The sequence below is a fragment of the Euprymna scolopes genome, chromosome 5, assembly GCF_053919585.1.
Source record: "Euprymna scolopes isolate OS-2025 chromosome 5, ASM5391958v1, whole genome shotgun sequence".
Taxonomy (NCBI): domain Eukaryota; kingdom Metazoa; phylum Mollusca; class Cephalopoda; order Sepiida; family Sepiolidae; genus Euprymna; species Euprymna scolopes.
In genome coordinates this window covers 151371010-151391004 of record NC_136486.1, presented here as the reverse complement: position 1 = coordinate 151391004, position 19995 = coordinate 151371010, and the positions used below count along the sequence as shown (strand labels likewise).

Sequence of the window (19995 nt, the reverse complement as noted above, 5' to 3'; positions counted from 1 at the left end):
CACTCTTATGTCCAACTTTATCGCAATTATAGTACCTGATATTTTTCTAAGGACAATCCGTTTCCAAATGTTTTTCATCACATCTTCTACAATTATTACCTGATACTGTCTTTTTATAATTCCTTTGATTATTATCGTAATTTCGTTTTCTGTAGTTATTATATTGACTATCATCGTAATTTCGTTTTCTGTAGTTATTATATTGACTATTATCGTAATTTCGTTTTCTGTAGTTATTATAATTTGAGTATTTATAATTTGGTAGTTTTTTTTTAATTTTGACTAGTCTAAAAATTTCTTTGTCCTGGGTTTCTGAAACGGTTTTTAATCTTCCTAATGTAAGCCACTCCTGCTTCTTCTATATCCCTGGAATCTTTTTTTAGTGATACTGCCCTTTGGCAATTTTCTGCTAATTTCTGCAATGTCAAGCCTTGTTCTGTCTCTAATTTTGAGAGAACGCGTCTTCGGATCTCTGAATTTGTTGTGGATACTAGACCCTGTGCAAAGATTAAGCATTTGAAATCGTCCACCGTGTTCCGATGATTTGAAGTTGTCGCAGGTTTTGTTTACTACTGACGCGTATGTCAGGTAGTCCTGCTCATCAGTTTTCTTAAGATTCATACATGACCATCTCTTGTGGAAAAGAGACATGTTCGGTCCGAACAACTCCTTAAGAAGCTTTACGGTCTCAGCGAAATCTAACTGATTCCTTCTTCTTGGCAACATGAAATCAACAAATTTGCAATGTTCACTGGTACCAAGCTTTCGAAGTAATAAACTTTCTTTCCATTTGGCCAGTTTTCGCAGTCTGTTTCGAAAATATCTTCATACCTCTTGAAGTATGCATCAAAAGTTTTATCCTCTTCCGGTAGGTATGTGAATACATCTATGCTGTTAACAATTGTTGTGTTGGAGAAGGTTGTATTACTTTCTTGTATGGAATTAGCTGTTAATCTTTCTAACAGTTTTTTCTATTCAAGTTGCATCTACGCGAACCTTTCTTCCTGCCTTTCTAAGTCGTTCATTTTGTCTTTCGTCTCTTTCTGCGTGTAGCGCTTGCTGTTCTTTTTGTAGGATCTGCTGATTCTGCATGAACTGTGTCATTATTTTAGCAAATTCCTCCATCTTGTTTTTTTTTCAAAGATTAGAAAAATCAGTCTATCTTACTAATTCACTTTTTACAATAACTACGAACAACCTTTTTTAAGTTCGCTTTTTTTTTTGTGTGTGTCAACCGAATTCTATCGATATATTATTTTTGCGTTGAACCTTTCTTTTTCCCTTTTTCTATTGAGGGATAAAAAAAATGTATTCTATTTTTTTCTCTTAATCTGTTAAGTTTTGATTACGTAAAATAATTCTTTTAAAAAAAATATCCTTTTTTGGTACAATTGAAAAAAAATATCACTTATCTCCTTCAAGAAAATTTGCATAATTTAGTTCACGGTGTACTAGCGAAAACACTTTTTTTTCTTTGCCTTTCGTAGTCACTTCGAAATGGTTATTGGTATTTTGCTTTCAAGAATCCAGTGTTCGAATATATCGTTCGACAATTTTATAGTTACTTTCGTTTGTTTTTCTTTTGTTTTTTTTCGACAGTGATAACTTTCCGCGTAGATCATGTTTCAAATAATGTTGCTGTGTCTAACAGTGAATTCCCGAGTAAATCTTTTTCAAAATCCTCGATGTTACTGTTGTGTTCAACAGTAGATTTTTTCTTCGAGTACGTTTTTTTTTTCAATCTTTCTCGAGTAAGTATTTTTCGTACACCACTGTTGAGTTTAGTTGTGAATTTTCCCGCCTAATCTTTTTTCGAATTCTCGAGGCTACCCAAGTGTTTAATAGATTTTATCCTGCGTAAGTCTTTTTTAGAATTCTCGACGCCACTGTTGTGTTTAATAGTGGATTTTATTCCGCGTAAGTATTTTTTCGAATCACCGTCGCCACTGTTGTGTCTGCACAAATAATTAACAAGAACATGGAAAGTAAAGGTATAACAATAATATATTAGGAAAAGAAGTTATATACATATTTACATGTCTTCAGATATATTTCAGTTGGAGATATTCCGGCAGGTGGCGTCTTGCATGTCTTACGTCTTGCCTATTTCGCAGTCGTTGCAGAACTCTCCCGGTATTGGTGATTGATACCTTTATATATCTCACTCACCCACCTACGTTAATTAGTGAGCGTCTCCACAACAATATATATATATATATATATATATATATATATATATATATATATATATATATATATATATATATATATATATATATATAAACGAGAATTATCTAATTAAATTAATAAAACATGAAAAAAGTCTTATGCCTGGATAATTAGGTTATATTTTTTAATCATAAGTTATATTTACAATGATGAAATTTAAAATTTAAATATAAATTTCCAGTAATGGTTACAAGTAGAGATTGGAGAACAATTATGAAAATAAATATAAAAATTAAAAAAAAAATGTTTAAATTTTTTTTATTTTAAAATAACATCTAATCTTCCGTAATAATAGTGTGTTTTACACTACATTATGTGTAAGAAAACACACTTTAAAATAAGATAAAACAAAAACTTATCCGTGTAAGTAGGAAATAACTTATGCTGCCATGTAAAAAGGAAATGTTTTTTTTTCAGTATTAAAATATCTCTTTAAATAACGTCACAAACAAACCAACATTGTAAAGAGCAGACACAACTTTTTAGTATTAGTCTTAATATTTTTTTACACTCTCTGTTAGTGTATTCGTGTCTTTTTCACACACACTCTCTCTCTCTCTCTCTCTCTCTCTCTCTTTCTATCTCTGTTCAAATCAATTGCTTCCACAACTACTATTATACAGCTATCTTATTTTATATAATATCATAAAAATAACTTCAAATTTCAAAAGAAATACTTTTAAACAACTTTCTTAATAGTTTGCTAGAGACCGCAAAGGTCAAATCTTTTGAACTTTGACCGCGTCGGAAGCCACATTTTCAGCAAAAAAAAAAAACGATTAAAAGGCTTGCCCTATGTCTGGATACACTTTATGTAAAATTTCAAATGTTTGCACCAAAAATTGGCTGTATAATTTTTAGAAGCCGCAGAGGTAAAATTTTTGTTAAACTTTGACCCTATTTATGACCCCTTAACATTTATTTTTCGCATATCAAGTAATGCCTGTGCTTGAAGCTTTGAGGAAAGACTTTGCACTGAGACAATCCCACTCTATAAACAACTGACACATTGAACCAAAAAGAAGAGCAAGTCAACATCAGGTTTTATATCAGGGTTTTCCTTCTCCTAGAGAGGTTGCCTTCACAATGCCTTACGGAAGCCCTCTCCATCTACCATGCCATTTGATCCATGACTGGGACTTAGGTTGCTGGGCACCAGAGCATGCTCCACATGTATGCCGCAGCTGACAGGGCCTAAGCTCCTCTGGAGGTTTCTGTCAGGGTTACCTCACCCTTAGCCTTTGGTTAAAAGAACCTTGGCCCAGTTATACAGCGCAAGACACTCGGCGTTCATCAAAGCCCCGTCTGTGTGGCGGTGGTCACGACTTGCACAGTATGGCGCTAAAACATCTATGTACTTTTAACACACATCCACACCAGACCTTGACAACCATATATATATACATATGTATATACATATATATGTACATACACATATATACATACACATTAATATAAATATATATATATATATACGTACACATATATATACACATATATATATACGTACACATATATATACATATATATATACGTACACATATATATACATATATATATATACGTACACATATATACATATATATATATACGTGCACATATATATATACATATAGATATACATATTCATATATATATACATATTCATATATATACGTATATATACATATACATATAAATACATACATAAAAATATGCATACATGTATATATATATATATATATATATATATATATATATTACAATAGAATAATGCGAGCATGCAAAGTAATATGGTTAAGCTTAAACATGGAAAAGTAAAGGACTAGTTGTAAAAACTGAGAAAGAAAAGGACAAGAGATTCTAGTAAAAATATAAAAAAATTAATAACAATACAGATTGCACTATTAAGAATTGATTACATAATGTTATAAATTTAATTTTGTAAAAACTTCCTCATGCTGCAGTTATAAATTTATTCTACTTTTTACTAGAATATCTTGTCTTTTTTTTTCCTATTTTAACAACTAGTCATTTACTTTTTCATGTTTAAGCTTAACCATATTAGTTTGCATGCTCGCATTTTTCTATTGTAATTAATGATATTTCCAGGCTTCTAGTAAATTCACTTATTTTTTGTTTAACTTCAGTCGTTTTTTGTCCACATGAACAGAACATACACATGTGAAATAACAATGTACGGCACTCGTCTTCTTTTAATAAAATCCTCCTAATTATCTCCTTTTCTTTCTTCCATTCTCTCTGTTTCCCTTGTTACTTCTATTTTCGCGAGAGCGGTGAATTAGTAGCAACAGTAGTCGCAGAAGCGACATGGTTGCTATGGAAACCAGTCATAAATAATTAAAAAAAACGTCTTCCGTAATTCGCTGGAAAGATTGTGGGATCCTTCTACCGCTCCAGAAGATATCTCACTACTGATGCAATTCTCTATCTGTATAAAAGCCAAGTACGTCCAAGGATGGAATACTGTTGCCATATCTGGGCAGGAGCTGATAAAAACAGCCTATCCTGCCTTGATAGAGTACAAAATAGACTTCGTGGCTTAGTGGGGGATGCCCTTTTCTCTACCCTGCAACCTCTCTCCCACAGAAGAGACGTTGCGAGCCTGTCCTTGTTTTATCGTTATTTCCATGGCAGGTGCTCGTTTGAACTCCAATCTCTGGTCCCCCTCACCAATCTTTCACGAAAAACACCCGTCTAGCCGAATCCACTGTGAAAAATTGCCCCCACTCTATATCTGTGCCTAAATCAAAACGCGGATTCCATGAACAAAGCTTCTTTCTTAGGACTGCAAACTTCTTTCTTAGAACTGTAAACACTTCATCAAATCTCCACACTAACGTAATGTACTTGCAATAACCCTTATCCCTGAGTGGCTTCCGGGCTTTGAAAAGTGGTGATCGCTGTGTAAAAAAAAAACATATATATACATATATATACACATATATATGCATACATATATATATATACATACATGTATATATATACATACATATACATACATATATATACATATACCTATACATATATACATAAATATATATACATATATATACATACATATATATATACATAAATATATATATATATATAGATACATATATATATACATATATATACATACATATATATATACATATATATACAGATATTTACATACATATATATATACATATATATACAGATATATACATACATATATATACATATATATACAGATATATACATACATATATATATACATATATATACAGATATATACATACATATATATATACATATATATACAGATATATACATACATATATATATGCATATATATATACATATATATATACATATATATATGCATATATATATACATATATATACAGATATATATACATACATATATATATACATATATATATGTGTATATATATATATATACATATATATATACATAGTAACAGGCTACTCAGTGTTGTCTGATAGTTAAAAATAAACTAAAATACTATATTGTAATTTATGCGGATTTCGTATTTTTCTTATGCAGCCGATTTTCTATAGATTATCATATTTTACTGAATATATTGTAGTTATTTTAAAGGTTTAAAAAATGTTTCGAGTATTATTAGCTAACATCGAAACCAAAACATTTTGTTTCGTAACGGTATTCGCTACATCTAAGCTAAGGCACGTGCATATCAATCTTAACGAATTAATACAGTTGAACGTATAAGTGTATTTCTGCGCATGCGTAGAGCACGCGTATTACGTCGACCTACGCATACTTACGTAATAACTACTGTCGAAGTAATTATTGAAAATCGTATATATGTGAATAAATAAAATGAAAATAGTATATATATATGTTTATATTCATATATATTCATATATATATATGTTCATATCCATATATATATTCGTATATATATTCATATTCATATATATATATGTATATGTTCATATATATATGAATATATATATTCATATATATATGTCTATATTCATATATATATATATGTCTATATTCATATATATATGTCTATATTCATATATATATATATGTCTATATTCATATATATATGTCTATATTCATATATATATATATATATGTCTATATTCATATATATATGTCTATATTCATATATATATATATATATATATATGTATATACATACATATATATTCATATGTATGTACATATATATATATATATAATCACATATACGTATGTATCTATGTACATATATATATTCATATATATATATATATATATATATATATATATATATATATATAATTGATTGTAGCTGCAAGGTGCTTACTCTGAATGTTCGGCTTCCATCCCTAGATATATATTTTGTTTGTATTTAGCTTACGTGGTTGTTATTTTGAGAAACGCGAAAAAAATAGAATTTATTAGGATTTATGTTTGCATACTTTGAGAACAGAAGCGAGCAATTTGATTGTATTATTGGATTTTTTTTTTTTTCAGCCAAAAGTGTTGTTCAATTGGAGTAGAGAAAGAACGTGGAGTTTTGAGCAGCGAAGATTGCTTCAAAGTAAGCCTGAAAATATCCCCTATTTGCCTCAGGGTCTCTCAAAGGTGCACGCTGAATGAGAAAAGGAAATATACCCTTGTTTATGCCAGAAGATATTCGTGTAGGGAGAATAATATTGTTTGTATTTTTTTATTTTCTTTCTGAGATGCGTCATTGATTCTTAATTAGAAACTGTCGCTCTGTCACATTTAAATTTTACATAATATTTATATTGCTAAACACAAGTAGCTTATGCATCTATAAGAGGATCGTTCCGTTTGTTTTTCGGTCACATTTCAATTTAGTATAATATTTGTCGTCACGTCTGAATTGAAGTGTCTCCGCATCTCTAAAAAAAAAAAGGAAGGCTACATCCACCTATTTGTCACTCAGGCTGTCGGTCTGTCACGTTCAAATTTTAAATAATATTTTCATCGTTATAGGCTGGACGTGTTCCATGTATCTATATGAGGTTCTCTATGTTGGTTGGCCGGTCACATATCTGTTTGGAATAACGTCTTCATTGGTTTGTCTTGTGTAAATTTCAAATAACTTGTATAAATTAGTTTGTGCATCTATATAAATTACTATATTCGTCGGTGTGTCAATCAGTTTTTAGATTTGTCAGGTTTAAATGTAAAATGGAATTGTTTTTGGTATACATCTTATTGCAAATGCATCTAATCATCTATGTAATAAGGTATGTGTGTTTCTTGATCTGACACGCTTTCGTATGAAATATCATTTTTAGATAGATATCTCTGTTTGATGCTTTGTCCTACTTTCCGTCACGCTTAGTTTTAGCTACAAGTTTATTACTAAACTTGTACATTAAATGGATGCATCTTTTTAGATGCGTCCCAGTATATCTATAATGATTTTTATGCGGTCGATGAAATGTTACACTAAATTTCAAAATACTTTCTGGGGACTGAAGGTTCAATCCTCACTGCTGGTGATACTTAGAATACAATTGCGAATTACCTAAGACTTCTACCCAGCCATTGCTGACAGAACGAGAGCATGCTTCCTGCGTGAATAAAATAAAGGGTTTGATTCGAAACCCCGTGCAAGAATCCTGAGTTCGCCATAAAAATTCCTGAGTTTTACAAGTGCACCTTAACAAGGTTTGAGGTTCCATCAACCGAGATGTCGTGATACCCTTTTCTCTTCCCTGACACCTCTTTCCCAAAAAGGAGACGTTGGGAGCATGTCGCTTCTATATCGTTATGCTCATGACAAGTTCTCGTGTGAGCTCCAATATATGATCCCCTACTTGCAAAACTTTCACAAAAAATACTCGACTAGCTACCACCACTATTTGTAATTTCCCCCACTCTATATCTGTGTCGAAATCTAAACGCAGTTTTGATGAACAAAGCTTCGTTTAAAGAACTGCCCGCCTGTAGAACACTGTTCCATTAGCCTGCTTTCCGGCCGACTAAAATATGGTAGCATCCAAGTCCAATGTAAACAAGTTCTTGCTGAGCCGTCCCCTTAAATAATCCAATTTTTTACCCAATTTTCTCCATTACCGATTACTGCACTACCACCTTACATAGATTAACCCTTATCTTGGAGTGGCCTTCCGGCTTTAATAAACAGTGATTTCCTTGTAACAAAAAAATAATAATGATAGAAACCGAATAGTCCAAATAATATGAAACGTCTATTAATTAAGGGTTGGACCTGCTATCTCAAGAAGACTATCACCCCGGACTGATTATTGTTTAACACCTTATCGGGTACAGCATGGTTCCTTGTGGACAATAGAAAACACTCAAGAGTAGAACAGAATCCGAATAATCCAAATTGTGAGAATTTTCATCGATAAACGCGTAGACTAAATGGACGTATCTCATACGTATCCATTCTTGTTTTTTAACCGTACAATAAAACTCATTTTCTCAGTAAATAAACACACATAAAGAGAGTGGTTTCCTTCAGCCATTTTGAAAACACTTCAGTGCTTGAATTAGATATACATCTCGAAAGAGGTTCATAAAAGATAGACCAACTCGCAATTCTTCTATGGTTTTAATGTATTACTTTAAAAGGTGAATTGAGTGACGAAATTATGTATGCATACACGTCTCTGAAAACACACAAGGATAATGTTAAATAACCTCACACATTGATTGTTAGAAACGTTTTCGAAAAGAGATTGTGTCCTTAAACAATACAGAAAACATTATATAAACATAAAAGCATCTGCATACAATATTTCACAAGCACGTGGGATGTTTTCCAGTTGTGGCTATTTTTCTATCGCTTTTACTAATATCATAGACTAAGTTATGAATAAATATACCCTCGCAGCGGAATTTATGTGTATCAAAATTGCCCCGGGGTAATTGTAAAAGCAGATAGTAGATTAAAAAATAAACCTAGATGGTAAGGAAATCTAGGTCAGGGTGTGGGTTGATGTTGTGTTTTTAGTGCGAGTATGATCGTTTTTGATAACACTAGTTTCTTTTATGTGGATGCATGTGCGTGGATATACAAGAAAAATCTTATCCAAGAAAACACAACACGTTTTACAGTTCACAGCTTTATTATGTTATAGTGTCCTGGCAAGGATCTCGTAAACCTTCTTGCTAATTGTTGCACACTATGATTCCAATACTGGATTTTCAAAGAGGCGGAAAATCGACGCATTCTTAAATAGGCGTCTGCCTCAAGCATTAACTGCTGGAAATAAAAGAGTTGCCGTTATTTCTTCAACTCTTGTTATGACGTCAGTCACGAAATATCTTCAGCCTCCTCCCTAATTATACACAAACATAAATAGTAAGATAAAACATTACAAATAACTGCAACAAGATTACGATGGAGTTGCCTAAATCATAGAAGTAAATAAGAATTATAATCTAGATGATAATGAGACGTAGTCCAAGGAAGTAGAAGCAATTATAACACATTTTTCATGTGGGTTGGTTGGTTGTTTTTGTTTTACGGCATATCAACCCTTTTCAGGTTATTTAATGCCGAATCCAAAGATTTTGAAGAAAAATTTTTTTAATAGAATATATTTGTTGTTTTCACGTCGGTTTCTATTTAACCCATAGTTGGGACCCTAACAGGTACTACCACTCCGGGTCAGAGTGGACCTGGGAGCAATGGTAATTAAAGGGTGGTTCCACACTCCCCAAAGCTGGGGCCTCAACACTTGATATAGTTTAAGGTCATATCCAGGACCCCCATTGAGGGACTTTTACCCTCTGCAGGGGGGCAGTCGGCGTATTCTAATGCCCCACAGACAGGGCCATTTTTCATGTGGGAACAGTAAGGAACGAGGCATAATGCGATGTATATGTTAAAGATTAGAGTAGACAGAGCAATTATTCAAGAAGACGTAAAAGTCTGTAATAAAATCTCCAACTCTATGGATCCTGTATAAATTGTTTGTGTGAGTGGTCCCAAAATAAGGGTTGTTTGAGGGGGACATGATAATCTTGGCTATACAGAAACAACTTTCAGTTGAAACGTCAGTTGAAATGAAAAGAGACATATAATGTGTGTGTGTGCGTGTGTTTATGGGAAAAATATGATTATTCAATTATATTTCACCTTTTATTTATACCCATGCTTTTATTTATGAATCTCAATGTATGTTAAATATAACTACAGAGCATATACAAATAAATGATAAAAAGTATATTTTCCAAATTCGAAGATGCTGTACATCTTACTATTTATATCTTTCTCAAAGAAATAAACGGTAAGATGAAAAAATCTTGGTATTTGGAATATAGAAATTTTTCATTTACATTTTTCATATTGAAAATTTTAAACTTTTCAATTTTTATGCTTTATAATAATGTTCTTTTTAATATAATTTGCTATTTGTTTCCGCTGAAAAGAAAATTATGAGTTTTTAAAACTCTATGGAATAAGGAAAAAGCATGTACTCTATTCCTTGCTTTTGAACAATACGTTTAATAAATTTTTATTTTGCATCATTTAAATCCCTTAAGTATAATATATATATATATATATATATATATATATATATATATATATATAGATAGATAGACCTATTCAAGTTTCACCTCAAACAAGGCACAGTGTCACTTTGAAGTAGGGGCTACTGTCAGGGTCATAAGTTGCAGGGATATTATGAAGGGAGATGAGCAGCAAGATGTCTTTTCACATTACACTTGAACTTCTGCATGTCAGTACAATTGGGACAGCAGAATCTCAGAAGGGAGGTCTAACGTCTAACAGTTCTGGGAAAGAAACTATTGGAGTAGACGCTTTTCTCATACCTAGGGAACTCTACTGTGAAGAGGTGTGATTTAGCTGTTTGTCGGGGGTACGTCGAGGAAGCACAAGTGTTTGTAGTTCGTCAGAGCATTCACCATTAAAATTCTTGTAGAACAGGCAGAGTGATGCAATATTTCGTCGATGGGACAGAGGCTGAAGCTTAGATGACAGTTTAGGACCTATCAGGTTGTCGACTCTTTTTTGAACCCTGTTCAGGAGTGAGAGACTAGTAGCAGAGGCACCAGCCCAAATGTGACAATAGTACTTCTTACATGTGCGAATGGTCGCTTTTAAGAGGCACAGGGTACTTTCAGGCATAAGTAGCTTTCTAGCTCGGTAGAGAGAGCCCACCTTCTTCGCAGTAGCCTTGGCTATGCTCTCAATGTATCTGTTGCAATTCCTGTTCCCCGTGGGCGTTAGGCCGAGGAGTTTAAAGGAAGTACATTCAGGTAATGTGTTTCGGGCCGTTGCTATTGGTGGTAGAGAAGGTTTCTTGTAATTATTGAAGGAAACAAGATAGTCTTGGCAGCATTGAATGTGACCATCCATTTTTGTTCCCTCGTGCCTGTTAAAAAGCGCGGTATCATCAGAAAATATACCCATCTCAACGACAATTTTATCAGGGAGGTCATTTATGAATATTATGAATAGTAAAGGTCCCAGGATAGACCCTTGAAGTACTCCCGAATTTTATCATATTGTTTAGATGTACGACTATTGAGGACAACCTGGATTCTTCTTTTACTTAGGTAGGATTTAATTGCGTTATGTATTCTTCCAGTAGAGAGAGAAAGAGAGAGAGACAAAGAGAGGATGAAGAAGAGGAGATAGATAGATAGATATTGCAATGAAACTAATAACAAAAAACAATAAATGTAATACACTATTTTCATTATTAAATCCACCCGATAATTTTGGATATATTGGTTAATATATGTGTTACGTGGAAATCTATACAAAATTCTGCATGATTATGAATTGGGGTATACACTTTTATCAATTTCAAAATGTACCTCTCAATACAACAAAAGTTGTACCAAAAATGGTAATAGAAGCCATAAAGATAAAAGATATCTTCATTTATGCAGAATGCGCATGTATTTTGCTAAAACAAAGCCTCTATTGAATATTATATATTACGAGGAATAATTTGGCCGGTGGAGTAATTCGCAAAGAAATTAAATTAATAATAATGATAATGTCGTTCATCAAATTTCGTTTATGTTTGTTTACAATATCACGTCTGCTGATATTTCCATTTGATGATCTTAAAAATTGCCTTTCTTCTTATCTATATAAATAATGAATTTTATCAGGGACTATTTTACGTTATACCGGCAAAGGTTACACTGGTGTAACGTAAAATATTCCCCTGTAAATTGTTTTTTCTATAAGATAAGAAAGACTATTTTAAGATCAGATATTTTCGATTTTCGATACTTATCCGATTAATTTCTGTACAGAACCTATCTAAGAACATTGCCAGAAATATAAATGACCTTTGTTTCGGAACCTATGAGAAAGGAACTCACACACACACACGCATTCACACATGCACACACAGCAAGTGACTTTTATATAATAGTAGAGATAGAGATATTAGTGTTTGTCGTCATTGGTTTAAGCACGGCAAGAATATAATAGTCGTATCTTGTCATGTCAAACGATAAATAGCTTAAGTTTTGTTGAATCAAGGCTTTCATACGCAATCGCAATAAAATTTGATCGATTTTATGAATCCAATATATTTTATGACAATTGGTTTTATTATACCTAATCTTAATCGTCAGATAAAATAAAACCAAATAAAACTTAACTCCCTGAGCAGAGGCAAAGGTGTTTATTGGCAGTAATATGATTTTGAAGTTAAGTTTAGATATAGTTTGCAGGGTTATTACAAATAATTGATATGGATTGAATTTCGAGTTAATCATGGTCAAATATACGACAGTGGATGGATATGATCGCTTAAAGTAGCATAACATAGAAAGATTTCTAAGTTGATTTTAAATTGCTGAAACTCTTACACTGAAAACACACGTATAATTTAAAGCCCATATAGATAAGCTAATAAGTGGCCAACTATTGCCTAGAGCGACTCGAATACTCCGTTTTCATTAGGTGTTACACTAACATGTGAGGAAGGGTGCTACTCCATGCCCAAGATTACGCCATTTCTCTTGATATTCCTCTTATAATGTTGAACCTTCAGCAAGGAGCATAAAGTACCATTTTTAAGACCTTGATAAGAGTCAACTGCAGATTGAACCTCGGTCTCCTGGCCTATTAGCGAACACTTTCATCATCACGCCAAATTAGCCAGATATGTAGGAGCGCTTATATCTCTGCGAAATTATATAGCCAAAAAGCAACCATTACCGTGGAACATTGATTATCATAGTTAAAAATTTTCAATAATTGCCAGTAATCAGCAGATTATATTTTCTACCTGATTTTATTATTGGTATTGGTTTCCACGAGGTTTCTACAAGAGTGATCCGGTGAATGTTGTCAGCATCTGTAGAAAAATGATGCTAGGAAACCGCCTGGATTCGAACTTGGCGCGCCCAACTCGTCAGTCTGCGTTGTCATCCATTTCTCCACATCTAACTCACATATTTTAAGTGAAAACTATTTTCGTCTCCTAACTCAATACACAAACTCGGAGATAAAGTATCCAGGAAACATCGTCCCTTCATCTATGGCCATTCAAGAAATATATCAGTTGTCTGTACAAAACGTAGAAACATTTCCAATTATATTGAAGTACTTTATCTTTCGTCTATGTAACATTCGAGTAAGACTTGTTGAGATATACATCAGAAAAGTATGATCAATATCATAATTACGAGGCACTTTCTGTTATCGATTTGTGGGTGAACCTCTTATTATGCGGCACGTTCTTGCAGTTTGTTCTCTCACTGCGCATTGACAAATAGCGAAAGGGTTTCTTTTTTCTTTCTTTCTTTTTTTTTTTTTGTCAACAGAAATAACGACCTTCTCCCTTTAATCATAGCAAAATATGCACCGAGCACAAAAGGAAACAAGAATTTGATTTTCCGCCATTTTGTGATTACAATTTTGATAACAAAATAGGGAAATTCGTTTCATTTGATTTCTCCTGCGTTCGTCGAAGAAAAGAGGAATGTGTGTACGTATTACATGAAATAAGAGAAAGGTCTTTTCTGTTATCAATTATTCGACGCAAGAATATACTTTTTCAGATAAAAGATGAAGGTTCTTTTTTTTTTTTTTTGTAATATGATTAACTGCTTTTTAATATTCAAAATGCGACAACTAATTTACATTTCTCTGACTAATGTTATCAAAGTAGTTTTTTACATTCCAACAATATTTTGGCCGATCTTTCTTTTTTATCCGGACCTGTTAAGGAATCATATTATTAGCATTAAAGTTTATTCTAAATATCTGGAGCCGTGATATTTATCGTAAAGTATGCTCTGTCTTATTCCTACGTCATCACTACTGACTTCACCTCTGAATTGTTTTTAAAACATACGAGTGGCAACCTTCGTTTACTATGATATATTAAAGGAGCTATTAGTGTTGGATATTATGACTCCCAGGCAACGCCAAATTACACGAGAGAGTAAAGAAAACAAAAGATCACTGCTATATGTTCAATGTTATTGAAATATGAAATATTAAATACTCCAATGGCAGAAAATAATAAATATAAATATTTAAAATAATGAAACATTTACAGTTTTTTATAATTAATTTAGGACTGGAATTTAGTTAGCAAAACAATAACGTTTACAATAAACTAGTTGTGACAGAGGTGGTGACCATAAACAGGTAGGAATATGACTGAGAATAATGAGTAGTGGTTGACGGGCAGAAATCAGAAGCCTACTGTATTAATGTTGGAGTACCTCATGGTGACATCCTGGGATCTACATCAATTATCTCCGAAATCACATCCTAAGATCATTTGTAGATATTTATACTGACGACCCTACCATCTATGGCAACACTTCAAAGGCAGTAAACGACCAAGATTTCTCTGATTTTCTCTGCTCTGATCTTGATCACATGGTGCATTGGGAAAGAGGTGGCTGGATAATTTTAATACATCTAAGACGAAGCTTCTATCTTTCCATCATCAACGCTCTGATTCCAGTCTGGCATCAATCGAAATGAACAGCTCTCGTCTTGGGGAGGCTCTACGTTCTGAGATGGAACATGTACATCAAATTCGTTGCCAGAGCTGCTGGGAAAATGGTGGGATCGTTCTACTGCTTCAGAAGAAATCTCACTGCTGATGCATTTCTCTACCTATAGAAGAGCCAGGTACGTCCAAGGATGGAGTACTGTTGCCACATCTGGGCAGAAGCTGCTAGAAGCAGCTTTTCCTGCTTTGATAGAGTTCAAAATAGACTTCGTAGATTAGAGGAGGTGTCATTTTCTCTTCCCTGCAACCTCTTTCCCACAGAAGAGATGTTGCGAGTCTGTCTCTGCTTTGTCGTTATTTTCATGGCACATGCTTGTTGGAACTCCAGTCTATGGTCCCCCCTGTCTTGATTTTCACGAAAAACACTCGTCTAGCCAAAATCACTGTCAATAATTACCACCACTCTTTATCTGTTCTTAAACCTAAGCGTAAATTCCACGAACAAACTCTTTTTGTAGAACTGCGCGCCGGTGGAACTCTGTTTTGTTTTCCTGCTTTCCAACTGAGTACAATATGATTGTCCAACGTGAACAAATTCTTAATTAAGTAATCCAATTTACCAAATTTCCACTACTGACGATGGCTACATGTGCACTCTTAACCCTTATCCTCCAGTGGCCTCCGGCCCTTGATATGTCGTGATTCGTTTGTAAAAAAAAATACGATAGCACCACATATTAGAGTATTGTGTTAAAAATAGTGTCCCTTGATCTTTATTATTGGTCTCTACCCAGCGTTGCTAGAAACCATTTTCTTAGCATTCGAGTTTTTCTCTGAATATTCCAACCCGTGTTATTTACGGTGAATTATGCTCAGCCATATCCCTACTTTATCATGGTAACAAATTTCTTCCTTTGTCATTGTTCCTTGCGACGAAGTCGACAACGTGTTAGGTCCCGGGTGTGTAAACGTGTACAATGTTACAGACACTTTCTTTATTTAAAGCATACCCTAAAAATAGGCTCTAAAAAACATTTCGGTGACATTAAATGTCAGAAGCGATTTTTTTTATATAAATGTCGTAACGTATTTTAACTCGAGATAAAACATTTCTCTTTGGGTGTAAAACCATACAAGAAAAATAGAGAAAATAATTCGTTTCGAAAAGACACCGATATTACTTAACGAAATCTATATTCTGTAAAAATCAGACATAGGAAAACAAAATACTTAAATTTATTGAAATACAGGGTGGAATAATAATATTGTCGGTCTAGAAAATTCGAGATGATTCCATTTCCGTTTGATGAAACCCGTTTTTTTTTTGTTTGTTTTGTTTTGTTTTTTTGCAGATCATCTACTGGTTGGCCAGTTGTGTACAAATCCCAAGAGTGATAGAAGTGAATCCTTCTATCATGTATGAAATTGGCACAATGTTCAACGAGCGATATCGGAGATGCGGCGCTGTACAACTCGCGCTCTCTACCCATCCAAGTTATGACAGCAGGATCATTGCCAGCACCCTCAAAATGCATCATTGGATTGCCACACATAACAAGGACGCGCTCAGGGCGATGAAAGCAACGTTTTCGGACATGGTTTCAAGTGAGAGCAACATCACGCCACGTTACATCTTCGTAGTCGGCTTGAAAGTTAAGACATAAGTGTATCTGGATCTGTGCGCCGACCCACAAATCCAAATTGACCCAGATTTTGCTTCAGAAGGAGTGCTACGAATTTGGACCCTTCTCTAACTCCCCCTTCTTTCCTGACCTGAATCCGCTGGACGACTCCGTGTGGTCATACGTCGAGAACATCACCAACATGACCTCCCACAACACCAAAGCCAGTGTGATCGCCGCTACCCGTCAAGTATTCACCGAGCTCCTGTCGGCACTTGGGGAAAAAGCATGCTCCCAGTTCCGGACTCGTATCGGAGCGATGTTTGAGGCTAAAAGCGGATACATTGAATAGATGTCATCTCTACTATATAATAAAGTTACTTGAATTGATTCTTCAATAAAAGTTTTAAAATAAGGCTGTAGTGTTGTTTTCTTTAGAGTGATATTTTATCATTCAACCCTGTATACCAATACACTAATAGTTGCTGATCGTTAAACTAATGAAACTGAATTTATTTCGACTCGTAATGTTTGTTTTAGAGAGAATTACTTGTGGCGTATATGATTTGTTATTTACTCTCTGCATTTACATTCCTTAAAAATATAAATATTTTCTTTCATTCGAAAATAAACCGATATTGCCTTGAAAACATGTTCGTGGCAATCTTCATCAAGAACCATAGATTAAAAAATGTTATTAGTATTGTTACATTAAAAAAAGGCTGTCCCTTTCCATGTAAATAAGAAGAACATTAGATAAGTGAAAATGAGATAAGGATAAGCCGAGACTCGAACCTTGTAAGCAAGGTTCAGAAATAGAATGTTAGAAATCAGAATGCTGAAAAGGCCTATTGTTAAATTCTATTCTAAATAGTTAAATATTATTTATATCGTAAAAAGAATTGATTGTTCATTCTTTTATATCAAGGCCGAAAGCCATTAGTCGCGTGTTCTCGTGTAATGAATGAATGCGTGAATGTAAGATTGACATGAAATTCTTAAAGATAAACTAAAATGGCCGAAAAATGGGCTGAAATGACTTAAATAAATAAAAAGTAAATGACTTCGAATTACTTTAATGAACTTAAGGATGAATTGAATGACCTTAAGAATGACTTGAATTCTGAAAAAATAGCTGTAATCCTTCAAAAATGAATGATCTGGAGAATGACTTGAATGGCTTTGAGACTGACTGGTCGTAAAGTGGGTGATCATTTTACATTAAATTAATACAGAAAAGTGATCCCCCCACTTTATATCACAAAGTTACAAACATAAGTGCAGCATGTAGTAAGAACAGATGCTACACTTTGATCTTGGCCAAAAAGCCAAGAAAATCGGTATTTATTTGCTCCCCCACTAAGCAAATTAGGCACAAGGCCGATTTTTATGTGAGGAGTGAAGGGGAAATGGGGACCAACTCCCCGGGGAGTAGGGGAATTGGATAGTGACAATTGGTATGAAGGGTTGCCTCTACATTGACCAAGGTCTTATATGTGGGGTTGGTATTTATTTGCTCCCCCACCGAGCAAATTAGGCACAAGGCCGATTTTTAATGTTAGGAGTGAAGGGGAAATGGGGAGTAGGGGTGGATACTGACAATTGGTATAAAGGGTTGCCCCTACATTGACCAAGGTCTTATATGTGGGGTATCCCCACATCTAGTCTTTGGTTGCAGTATCTGCCGGACAGATACTGCACTTTGATCTTGGCCAAAAGGCCAAGAAAAGCTTAAAAAGCTAACAACAGCATCTATTAACAACAGACCTTTGATCTTAACCAAAAAGGCCAAGTACAAAAGTGTTACGGACAGCCCGACCTACCAACCGACCGACGGAGTGACATAAAGTCGCTTGCATGCGACTAAAAAATGAATATTAAAAATGTCAGTTAAAAAGAATGAACAATACAAATTAAAAATACATTGTTAAAAAATAGGTTAGGTTAAAAAAAAGGTTAGTTGAGAATTCTTTGTTGTCAAAAGTGTGTTTGGAAAAACGTGTGTTTAGCCACGTGAATTGGTCACGTTTGGGAAACACACTTCTGATGTCATAGCAAAAGGGAGATTCTCAATATAGGAGCTAGAGTTAGTCAAATCAGTCAGCAGTTGAGGCAGAAGAGTTGAGTCTGCTAGTCAGCAGAGATCAAGAGAGTCAGTCAGTGGTAAGCTACTCCTTTGGGAGCGAAGGTTTGAAAGATCAAACACTGTAGAACAAATGTGAATTCATGACGTCATCATCATTCGACCGGTCCAATGAAATAAAGAATCACCATCAATATATTTAACTGTTTGTCTTCATGTCGTCATTCAACAAATTAAAAGATAATGTGTTAATCATCTTATTATGAACATTATGCAACCCATCCAAGAATATGTATCTCTCCTCGTCTCTATATGTGTTACAAGAAATACAAGAACTGTGCATCTATAACCCTATCACCTTCTCTTTTCGCTAATATATATTATAAGAAACATCCAAGAACGGTATAAATATTTCCCCCTCATCATTGTTATATATATGTATCCCCTATGCAACAGAATTTCGGTAGTAATGGAGTTTATGGCCGTAGCAAAGTAGGAATATAAACGAGAATAATTTATGGTAAACATCACATATTAGAGTATAAGTAAGGGAACAAAACGGATAATAAACTGACTCACGCACAAATTAGGATAGATATAGCTAGTTGAATCAATGGCTTACCCGAAATAAAACTAACGAGTCAAATCGACTTTGTCTTCCTTGCACATCACTATCTTAAATAATGATATTTATTTGCTCCCCCACCGAGCAAATTAGGCACAAGGCCTATTTTTAATGTGAGGAGTGAAGGGAGGGGGAAGGGAAAAAGGGGACCAGCTCCCGAGAGGTGGGAAATGGGAGCTGGTTAATGGTCAGGCATGTGGGGTTGCCCCCACATCTGGTCTTTGCTAGTCATAGCTAGTCATAGCTTGCAACATCTGCCGGAACAGATTTGATTTATTTGCTTCCCCACTGAGCAAATTAGGCACAAGGCCGTTTTTTAATGTGGAGAGGGAGGGGGAGGGAAAGGGGGATCAAGCTCCCGAAAGGTGGGAAATGGGAGCTGGATAGTAACTGTGGTCTGTAGGGTGATCCCTACATTGACCAAGTTCAGATATGTGGGGTTATCCCCACATATGGTCTTTGCTAGTCATAGCTAGTCTTTGCTTGCAGTATCTGCCGGAACAGATGGT

General features: G+C 34.2%; 1 pseudogene; it reads right to left on the bottom strand.

Annotated features, from left to right (window-relative positions):
* Window positions 1-17980: 17980 nt before the first annotated feature.
* Window positions 17981-18118, bottom strand: LOC145277317 (U2 spliceosomal RNA; annotated as a pseudogene).
* Between the last annotated feature and the right edge of the window lie 1877 nt (window positions 18119-19995).